The 10287-nt window shown below is 43.6% G+C and overlaps 1 pseudogene; it reads left to right on the top strand.

Annotated features, from left to right (window-relative positions):
* The first annotated feature begins 1916 nt into the window (after nucleotides 1–1916).
* LOC128052623 (interferon beta-2-like) lies at nucleotides 1917–2477 on the top strand (annotated as a pseudogene).
* The last annotated feature ends 7810 nt before the right edge of the window (nucleotides 2478–10287 follow it).

Consider the following 10287-nt stretch of genomic DNA (forward strand, 5'->3'; position numbering starts at 1 on the left):
GCATGGGAGGAGGACAAAGGGAAGAAAGCAGAAAAGAGAATTCTTGTTTACAATTCTGCACCCATCCCCTTCTTCCAGTTCCTCACTCTGGTCTTTCTTTCCAGTCTCTGAGAGATGAGAGCACCTGGGCAGGATTTCTCCCTGCTTCAGTTCCCGACAATATCTGTGCCCATTCTTCTGGCCGGGGCACAACCTAGCAGCCACTCTGCCTGAAGACTTCTCGAATTAACTACAAAGCCACACTCTAGAATTCATGACTGTCCCGAATACATTCTGAGCTCATTTTCCACCATTGATCCCCTTGATTCTTAGCACATAACTCGTCCACAACTTGAAGCTCCTTCTGTGTGGTCCCTGCAAACTCGGGAATTCTCCTGGCTCTCTGATCAAGCTGCTCCCTCCATCTTGAGCTGTGCTGGCCACCATGACGTCAACCACAAGAGGCCAAATGACCACTTCACTAGTCCAATCTCAGCTGTACTATGACTGTAAAAGTATGTACTGTATTTTGAAGGAACTATGAAAAAGATGAATGTAGCTATCTCATTATTGATTTTATATTGGTATGTGTTGAAATGATAACATTTGGATATTTCATGTTCAATAAAATACACTGTTAAAATTAACCTCACTTGTTTCTTTTTCCTCTTCTGATGTGGCTACTAGAAAATTTTAAATTAAGAAATTTTTAATTTTTTTTTAAATTTGAAGAAATTATATTTCTTCTGAGCAGTGCTGAATACATTCTCTGGTAGCATATTGGAAAATCACATAAAGGATAAAAATAATGTTATCCTTAGTTTCACAAGTCAACCTTAATTACTATTAAAATGTTAGTATATTTCCTTTAGTTTATTTTTTTCCTATATACTTTTACATAGTTGCATTGTATCTACAATTTTATGCCCTGCTTTTGAATGTAACTAGGTGCTTTTTATTTTCTAATAATACCAAAAAGTAAATTCCTTATAGAAAAATTTAAATGTGAGAAAAGAAAGGGTAAAAATTACAGTAACATTTATTTAATTCTTTCAAACTAAATTATGAAAATACCTAAGAATCCTATCTCAGAGATATTCTTTCATTATGAGGAAAAGTTCATGTACAAGCAGTTTCCAAGGTACAAAGTGAGGAGCAAAGACTTCTCCTGCTTGCTGCATCCTTACCGTAGCGTGCAACATCAGATATTTAGATTATTTGAAGTATGTACAAAATAAATATGCATCGGGCCTCAGCAATTGTCACAAAGGATCCCTATAAGAGGAATCATGGACTTTAATGCATGGTCTGTGTAACATTCATTTGCCTGCATAGAGATATTCCTTAATCTTTACTTTTTAGTTATATTTGGAATAGTTTGAGATTGTCAAATAAAGCAATAAATTTTGGTTGATAAAGTTATGCAATATCTAGTTGCTTGTGGTTGAGGAATACAAAATATTTCAGATCAACTTAGCTTATGCCATTCTATTTTAGATATAAAAATATATTTTTTTCTAAAATCATAAACTCTTAGACGTAAAGACACTTTCACAGAATCTAATAATATGAAAAAACAAAGACAAAGATCTTTTCCCAATGAAAGAACCCTGCTGTAATTCAAATTGACTAAGCTATTTTTTTTAGCATTCAGCAATTCACTGAAAATATACAGAAGCATTAGAAATTCTTCCAGACTGTATGAAAAGCTAGGAGCTTAAAAGAACAAGAGTTTTAGAGGTAACTGATCATTTAAATGACACAGGAGGAAAAAAAAAAGGAGAAATGAAACTGGGAAATTCCTCTCAAGAAGAAAGGAGAGCCATCCTGTATAAGTAGCCCACACTCAAGGAGGAAGGACATTCACTCTGCAAACTCTTGAAGACTCAGCTTCAGCACCTACTAGCAGAACAGGCAGACCTGTGCCTGATTTCACCATGACCTACCGGTGCCTCCTCCAGATGGCTCTCCTGCTGTGTCTCTCCACCACAGCTCTTTGCAGGAGCTACAGCTTGCTTTGATTCCAACAAGGGCGGAGCCTTGAGGTGTGTCAGAACCTTCTGTGGCAGTTACCTTCAACTCCTCAACATTGCCTGGAAGCCAGGATGGACTTCCAGATGCCTGAGGAGATGAAGCAAGCACAGCAGTTCCGGAAGGAAGATGCCGTATTGGTCATGTATGAGATGCTCCAGCACATCTTCCATATTCTCACCAGAGACTTCTCCAGCACTGGCTGGTCTGACACCATCATTGAGCACCTCCTTGAGGAACTCTATCGGCAGATGAATCGTCTGGAGCCAATCCAGAAGGAAATAATGCAGAAGCAAACCTCCACTATGGGAGACACGACCGTTCTTCACCTGCGGAAATATTACTTCAACCTTGGGCAGTACCTCAAGTCCAAGGAGCACAACAGGTGTGCCTGGGCAGTCGTGCAAGTGCAATTGCTCAGGAACTTTTCTTTCCTGAAGAGCCTAACAGGTTACCTCCGGGACTGAACATCTCCCACCTGTGGCTCTGGGAATGGACAATGTGACTTTGAGGTGAGCCTCTTCAGCAGCAGAGGCTCTTGAAGTAACTGACAATGCAATGCACTGATTTCAATGGACAGTTAAAGACTAAGCTGTTTCTAAATTGATTTATGCATTATTTATTTATTTAAACTTTTATATGGGAAATAAACTATTTATGAAACAAAAGTCAATGTGGCAGTTTCAATGTCAACTTGATTTTCGTGACAACACAGATTAAAAATTGCAGAGCACCTTGGAGACATTCATTGCAAAACAAGCCTGCAGAGTAGTACAGTTTCTGGCCCCTGCCTTTGAGGAATTTAAAATATAAGGAAGCCCTGTGGAATGTCCGAGTTATATGCATGCACTCCATGTATCCACACAGTCTACCCGCGCTTGTCTTGTTCACTTCTTTAAATGTACCACACAGCTCATGCCTGAGGGTCTCTCTACATGATGTGGGGCTTTTGTCCTCTCTTTTTTTCAGTTGGGGGAAAATGTACACCACCTTACATTTGAGAGTCTTACAAAGTAAGCCTTCTTTATGCCAATAAAATTTGGCAAATTCCACCTAATTTATAAAATCCTTACTAAAGTAAATGAAAAATTCTGACCTTCTAACTGTCCTCAGTTGCTTGTACACTCCAACCATTATTTCCAAAAACATAGTCCTCAGAAAGAGGTTTCAGGAACATGAGTCAAAAATTACTTCAGAGTGTCTTGGGGGTCATTAGAAATTGTCAAACATGCTAATTCACTCTATTAAAAATAAGAGAAAAGTCATCTTGAAAATATTGTTTACATTCATGAAAGATAGAAAAGTAAAATGATATTAAATACTTGTTTTAGTACACAGAAAATAGTTTAAAGTTTAATAAAATGCTACTGTTATATACAAAATATATTTTAATATTCTATGCTTAATAGTTAAAATACCTTCCATAAATTTATTATAAAATTGGAAACGTGAGATATTTCATTTAAAATAAGTATATAATTCAATATAAAATTAATTCAAAAAAATAAAGTGCTGCGCTTTTTAAAATATTACTAGTTTTCAGCTATTCAACACTTACTCCCCAAATCAATTCCGAATCCTTGAAAGACCCTGAAAATTCCAGAGCATTCCAGGGGCGCACAATTCTTTGGTCCCTGACCCAGGTGGTGGCCGCGTTCCTCCTCAGCCCCAGAAAGTCCCCCAAACTGTCCCATGCTTTTTTGTCTCCTGGCCACCGCCGACTTCTCCTCTGGCTGCAACGCACTCCCAGGGTCCCATATCCAGTCTCATCGCCTTGGCTGTTTCTCACGTTGTCCAAAATGGCTCTAAGCCTATCTTCTCACTGACTCCCCCTCGCCCCGCTTTGTCCTCAAGGTCCTCCCATCGTCCCATCTCTCACAGTCTCACCCCCACCGCCGGGTTTAACTCTGTCCACACCGCGGTGCCACCGCCCCAAGCCGATTGTCTCATCGCCTATGCTCGCTTTCACTTTGTCCGCGAAGCCGTCCCTTCAACTCGAAGCCAAAAGCCTCAGCGCTGCCACCGTGTTTCATTCTGTGCCCAACGCCTTTCCATCCTGCCTCAGCGAATAGTCTCGTCGCCACTTCCAGGGTCCCCTGTGTGGACCACACCCATCCATCGTCCGGTGGTCTCATCCCTCCGCAGGGTTTAACTTTGTGTCAAAGCTGTCCAATCGTCCCACCACCAGTACTTTCTCGCCACCGTCACGTTTCACTTTGTTCAAAACGCGGACTCCTTGTCTCAGAGCCAAGCAGGGCTCCCCTGTGTGAGAAACGCCCTCCCATCACCGAATAGCCAATAGTCTGCGATGTTCTGACAAGTTCTTATCGCCTATAGGCATCGTCCCAAAGCCAATGGTCTCAAAGCTGTCCATCTCAACGCCCGTGCTGGCTTTCATTTTTGCCGCAACTGCTATGTATCCTCTGAAAACCAAGACTCCTTGCCACCGCCGACTTCCCCTTTTTGCCCAACGACCTCCCATGGTCCCAGCGCCTATAGGCTCATCGACAAAGCGGTGTTTCACTTCAGCTCCAAGGACATCGCCCAAGGTCTCATCCCACCGCCCTGATTCACTTTGTGCAACACGCCCTCCCATCGTGCCATAGGGAATAGTCTCCTGGCCAGCACCAGGATCCCTTAAGTGACCAACGCCCTCGCATAGTTCCCGTAGACAGATGTCTCATCGCCGACGCTGGCTTTCACTTTGTCCGCAACGCCGTCCACTCTTCTCAGAGCCACCACCACTTTCCCCTTTATGCCCAACGTCCGCCCGTGGTCCCATCGCCTATAGGCTCACGGCCGCCTCCGGTTTCCCCTTTGCGCACCACATCGCTGTCCTGCCTTCCCATCGCCAAGAATCCCATCTCCACCGCGGTGTTTCACTTTTCCTCAAAGCTGCCCGGTACTCAGATCACCCAAGGCCTCATCCCCACCGCCGGGTTTAAATTTGATCTCAACTCTTGCCATTATCCCATAGCAAATAGGCTCATCGCCACCGCCGGGTATCCCCCCGTAGCCGATACTGTCATTGCCGCCACTGTGTTTCATTTTGTTCCGAACTCCCTCCCATAGTCCCACAGGGAATAGTCTCCGCTCCACCGCCGGATTCGACCGTCCATCCCGGCCCCCACTACGCCCCCCAATCGTGGTAAAGACAATAGTCTCATCGCGGCCGCTGTGTTCCACTTGGTGCCGAACGCTCTCCATCATCCCACAGCAAAGCGCCTCCTAGCCACCGCGGGATGCGACCGTGTGAGCAACGCCCCAGCAGGTCCCACAGCGAATAGTCTCTGAGCCGCCGCGCTCCGTGTGCGCAACGCCCACTCCCCCGTGCTTCACCTGGTGCACGACCCCCTCCCATCCTTCCACAGCTTATGGTCTTCAAGCCAACGCGGGATTCCAGAGTGTTCGCCGCGCTCCCTCCAACCCCCCATCAATGTGGCACAGCTGATTGTCTCCTCCCGGATACCTCGTTTCACTAGGTCAGCAACGGCCCATATGAGCCGGCAGCCAGTAGTGTCTTGCTCACCCTCTAGTTTCACTTTAGGGCACAACGCTGTCCATCCTCGCATCGCCAATAATCCCATCACCGCTGCCGGTCCCTTTCTCTGAGCTGTGGGTTCCCTTCGCCAGAAGTGAGCCCCAATCTGTAAAATCAGCCTCATCTCGCTCGAACCCCTGCCTTGGGGGTTCTGTTCCTCAAACATGGCCAGTTCGAGTTGACATGTGGAAGAAAGGCCACTACTCAAGCGATCTTTCCGAAAATGCAAGATTCTGGCTCCCGACTCAGGACAGCGGAAACCAGGCCTTTTCCACAAAAGGGCTAATGATATGCGCACCCTTGAATCAGTGCTCCTATTAAAAGCTCTGTGGAACCTTTGCGTCCTGTCTCTCCAGCAGCCCCACGAGAGTCAACTGCAAACTCTCCTACGACTGCGATTCGAAAGCAAAAGCGATGGATCCACAGCGTGCCCGCTCTCGCGCTCGCCTGGAGAAGCAGGCGGTCTGCGGGTCCATCTCAGCGCTCTTTCTCACCGTTCGCGGTGCTCGCGCGCCCCCTGCCGGCCGTCTGCAGAAGCACCGACACTCTCTATGGCCCACATCCACTTGCTGGTGGAAGGAGCTGCTGCCATCCCTGCCTGCTCTCTTCGCTGGAAGGAGCCTGGGATCCACCGCCAGAAACACAGGGAAATCTCCAAACACCTGAAACAGATGCAAAGGATCCGCTCTCAGTCGCGCCTAAAGGACAGAGCCGACTTCAGATTTCCTGGGAAAAGAGAGATGATCACTCCAGTGCAGATGACTCAGGGCCCCTGCAACCACTATCTGATGCTCCAGCAGAGCTTCCAACTCTTCACCACGGAGGACAGCCGAGCTACCCTGCAGCCCGGATCAGAGCCTGAAACAACTGGAGCCGATGGAAGGAGACAGTCTGTGCTGTTCTCACGGGACTTCCTGCCCGGGAGTATTTCCAGGGCATCCATCTCTACCTCAGAGAGCTGGAATACAGCCACTTTGCCTGAGAGGCTGTCAAAGTGGAAATGAAAAGTGCCTTTCCCTCCTTTTGGAATCTTCAAAGAAATGGCAACAATAAGGGTGTTTATATTTGTAACGCTCGTTAATGAATTCCATTATTGTTTGCTTCCTGTTCCAAAGCAATTGCAGCTCATACTTCCTCAGGCACTGAAAACTGAAATAAAAATCATGATTTTTCAGAAGCAAGTGTGAACAGCACAGCAGAATGTCTTTTCTTGTATAAATATCTTTTGAACGTCATTGAAAAGATCTCTTGTTGTATGCGGGGCTGGTATTTTCTATACTCAGAATCCAGAGTTTCTTTCCCATGGATAGGTGTCCAGGATCCTCTGTTCTTAAATATCTTTTTCAGTTAGGTCTAGGTGCTATAGAGATAAAGAATAAACTGTGTGGATTTTCATCATCATAGAAACTTATCTTTCCTTCTCTGAAGGGCACAATGCAGGCCTTCCAGATCAGGTGAATCTTCTGGTTTGCTTGCATTCAAAGGGTAATTCAGGGACATGGGTACCTTCTGTTCTGTGGCTTTCTCCATCATCAATATGTGACTCCAAGTTTGTCTGTGGTACTTGGATCTAGTACACCCGGCAGTAAAGGGATAAAGTCTGGTGACTCACAAGGGATGCTTCCAAGCGCCAGGACTATACAGGGTGAGAGCCCTTCCTCTCGCGTTCCATGGCCTGGATTTATCCTCTTGGGGATCTCACTGCAAGCAAGTTGGGAAACTATTGGGTGATGAATGGATGAAGAGATAAGTTCAGGGTGCTGACTTTCAAAAATGCGCAACACGAAAGTTGCAGGTTAAGTGTTTGGGGGGCAAAATGAGGACTGCAGCCCAGGAGACAGCACCTCAGATAGTTCTGAGAAGCTGTTCCAAAGACACACATAGGGATATATGTGATTTTGGTGAAGGGGCAATACATGCAATCAGGTGCCTAGTTTTTGTGGAAGTTTTATACCAGGATCGTGGAGGTTTCTTGGAATCACAAGACCAGTTGTCACCATGAAGGGTTTCCATGCTTTTCTAGATATGAGGAGATAGAAGAACAATTGAGTTAAAATGGGCTCCTGAAAATAGCTCACCTTCTGAAGACTTGTTCTGCCAGTTTTCCCTGCACACAGCCTCCCTCACTTCTGCTTTCCACCCGAGATTCCTTTCCAGGGGTGTTGAAAATCAGCTGCAAGAGCACATGATTTAATCCTTGTAGGGAGATGGCAAGTGCCAATGGCACGTGCTAGTTTGTACTTGACAGGGCATGAGGCCAGGTTTCACGTTTGTACTATTTGTTCAAATGAAGTTCTGGTAAGGGTTGAGGGGAACAAGGTTTGTTCTTGCTTGCACACACTTCCTTAAAATACAGTCTGACCCAAATGCTTTTTTTCCAAGTTCAGCTTTGGGGAGAATGACAAGAATGCCTGTCATAGTTCACAGTATTGTAGGCTGTTTGGAGGAAACGTCCAAGCTGATCCCCAAAGGCATTGCCTCCAAAGAAATATCCACAATGTAGACACGTTACAGGCTGTTTCCTTACTACCTGAGGGAGACAAGAAAAGAATAATCAGGCAGTTCCTTGCAACTAGGTGAGGATGACTGAAGAAAAAGTGATGAGTGAGTCTTCCATTTGGGTCCAGGCCCAAGAGCCTCATCCTGATCTTCTACATATTGGAAATGGAAAGCTGAAGACAGTCTTCCTAATAATGATCTTCAAAAAATAACTCACACATGCTGTGTGCGAGGACAAAAAAAAAAAAAATAAGTTTTTGTATCCACAAAGAGTTAAGCGATAAATTTAATCGCAATTGATGAAACACTATATAAAATATTTGACACATTACTCTGCTTAGTCTATTAATACCACTAACAGTCACTGAATTAGTCTTGCTGTTATCCTGCTGATGAGGTACCATTTATGGTGCAGGAAAATAAATAATATACGATAAGACAGCAATTCAATAAACATTTGCTTTTCACCCCTTTATGTTAAAGTAGCAACACACGTGTCTACTTATTTAACATATATTGTAATATATATTGTGTGTGTTTATATGTGTGTATATATTTTTGTTCAGTCGCTTAGTTATATCCGACTGTCTGTGACCCCATGAACTGTAGCATGCCAGGCGTCCCTGTACTTCACTATCTCCCAAGTTTGCTCAAACTCATGTCCATGGAGTCAGTGATGCCAAGCAACCATCTCATCCTCTGTCGCCCCCTTCTTCACCTGCCGTCAATCTGCCACAGCATCAGGGTCATTTTCAAAGGGTCGGTTTCTTCTCAGAAGGCGGCCAAATTATTAGAGCTTCAGCTTCAGCACCAGTCCTTTCAATGCATATTCAGGGTTGATGTCCTTTAGGAGTGACTGGTTTGATCTCCCTGCAGTCCAAGGGACTCTCAAGACTCTTCCTCAGTACCACAGTTCAAAAACTCAATTCTTCGGCGCACAGCTTTCTTTACGGTCCAAATCACATCCATGCATGACTACTGGAAAAACCATAACTTTGACTACATGAAGTTTTGTTGGCAACACGGTATCTCTGCTTTTTAACACACTCTATATTTCTCATATAATTTTTTCCAAGGAGAGAGATTCTTTTAAATTTGTGACGGCAGTCACCGTCTGTAGTAATTTTGGGCCCCAAGAAAATGAAATCTAACAGTGTTTCCACTGTTTCCCCATCTATTTGCCATGAAGTGATGGGACTATATGCCATGATCTTTGTTTTCTGAATGTTGGTGCAACTATCTATGTATATGTATTTGGGGGATGGGGGGGTCTGGTTTAGCTCTGCCTCAAATTGGTTCTCTAGAAAGGTGGTTAATTTAGGTCAGGGAAACAATAGATGTTATAGAGATTCTGTTTTACATGATGGCTGAAGATTTTCAAAATTTGAATTTTTGAAATTGCTATTATAATGGAAAATTTATTTCTAAGATTGGCATATTCATTCCAAAAATCCTCTTCGTTTTGTTTTCCATGCATGCAATCTGAATTGTGATACACAGAATGAAATATTCTAAATACAAAAGAAATATTTCAACAATTAGAACATTTAAACAGAATTTGTGACTACAACATTTCCATGTTAAACCCTGATGCTTTCCTAGTTAAAATTAATGAAACTCTATGTGAACTTCCGGTTTAACAGATGAGACGGCACTAATGGTAAAGAATCTGCCTGCCTCTGCAGGAGACAGGTGATGCGGGCTCCATCTCTAGGTTGGGAAGATCCCCTTTACAAGGAAATGACAACCCACTCCAGGATTCTTGCCAGAGGACCCTGAGTCAGAAACGACTGATGGACTAAACAACAACAACCCTGCAGAAAACCATAAAACTAGAGAAACACAAAGGAACGTTTGTGTGTGATTTTAGATGTTATTATGTTTCATATAAGAAAACAGTATACCTCTTGGAGTTCACAAGTTATCACTGGAAGTCCCAATGCTGGAATGTTTCTACATTTAGTTAAAATATAACGATGAAAATGAATTAGTGTCTTATATGTGTAATACAACTCAAAAAACTTATACTCCTGCGTGGAAACCATGTTAGATCTGAAATACTATCAAGAACATGAGAAAAGTACTTTACCCTATTTTTAAAATTATACATCATTTGTAGCTCATCAAAAACAAATATATGAGTCAAGTATGTTTCAAAAGAAAAATAATAATAAAAAATTAAAAAAAGAAAAATAATAAAACAGTAAAATTAATTCACTATATGGAAGTGAAAAATT

This window comes from Budorcas taxicolor, chromosome 8, assembly GCF_023091745.1.
Source record: "Budorcas taxicolor isolate Tak-1 chromosome 8, Takin1.1, whole genome shotgun sequence".
Lineage (NCBI taxonomy): Eukaryota > Metazoa > Chordata > Mammalia > Artiodactyla > Bovidae > Budorcas > Budorcas taxicolor.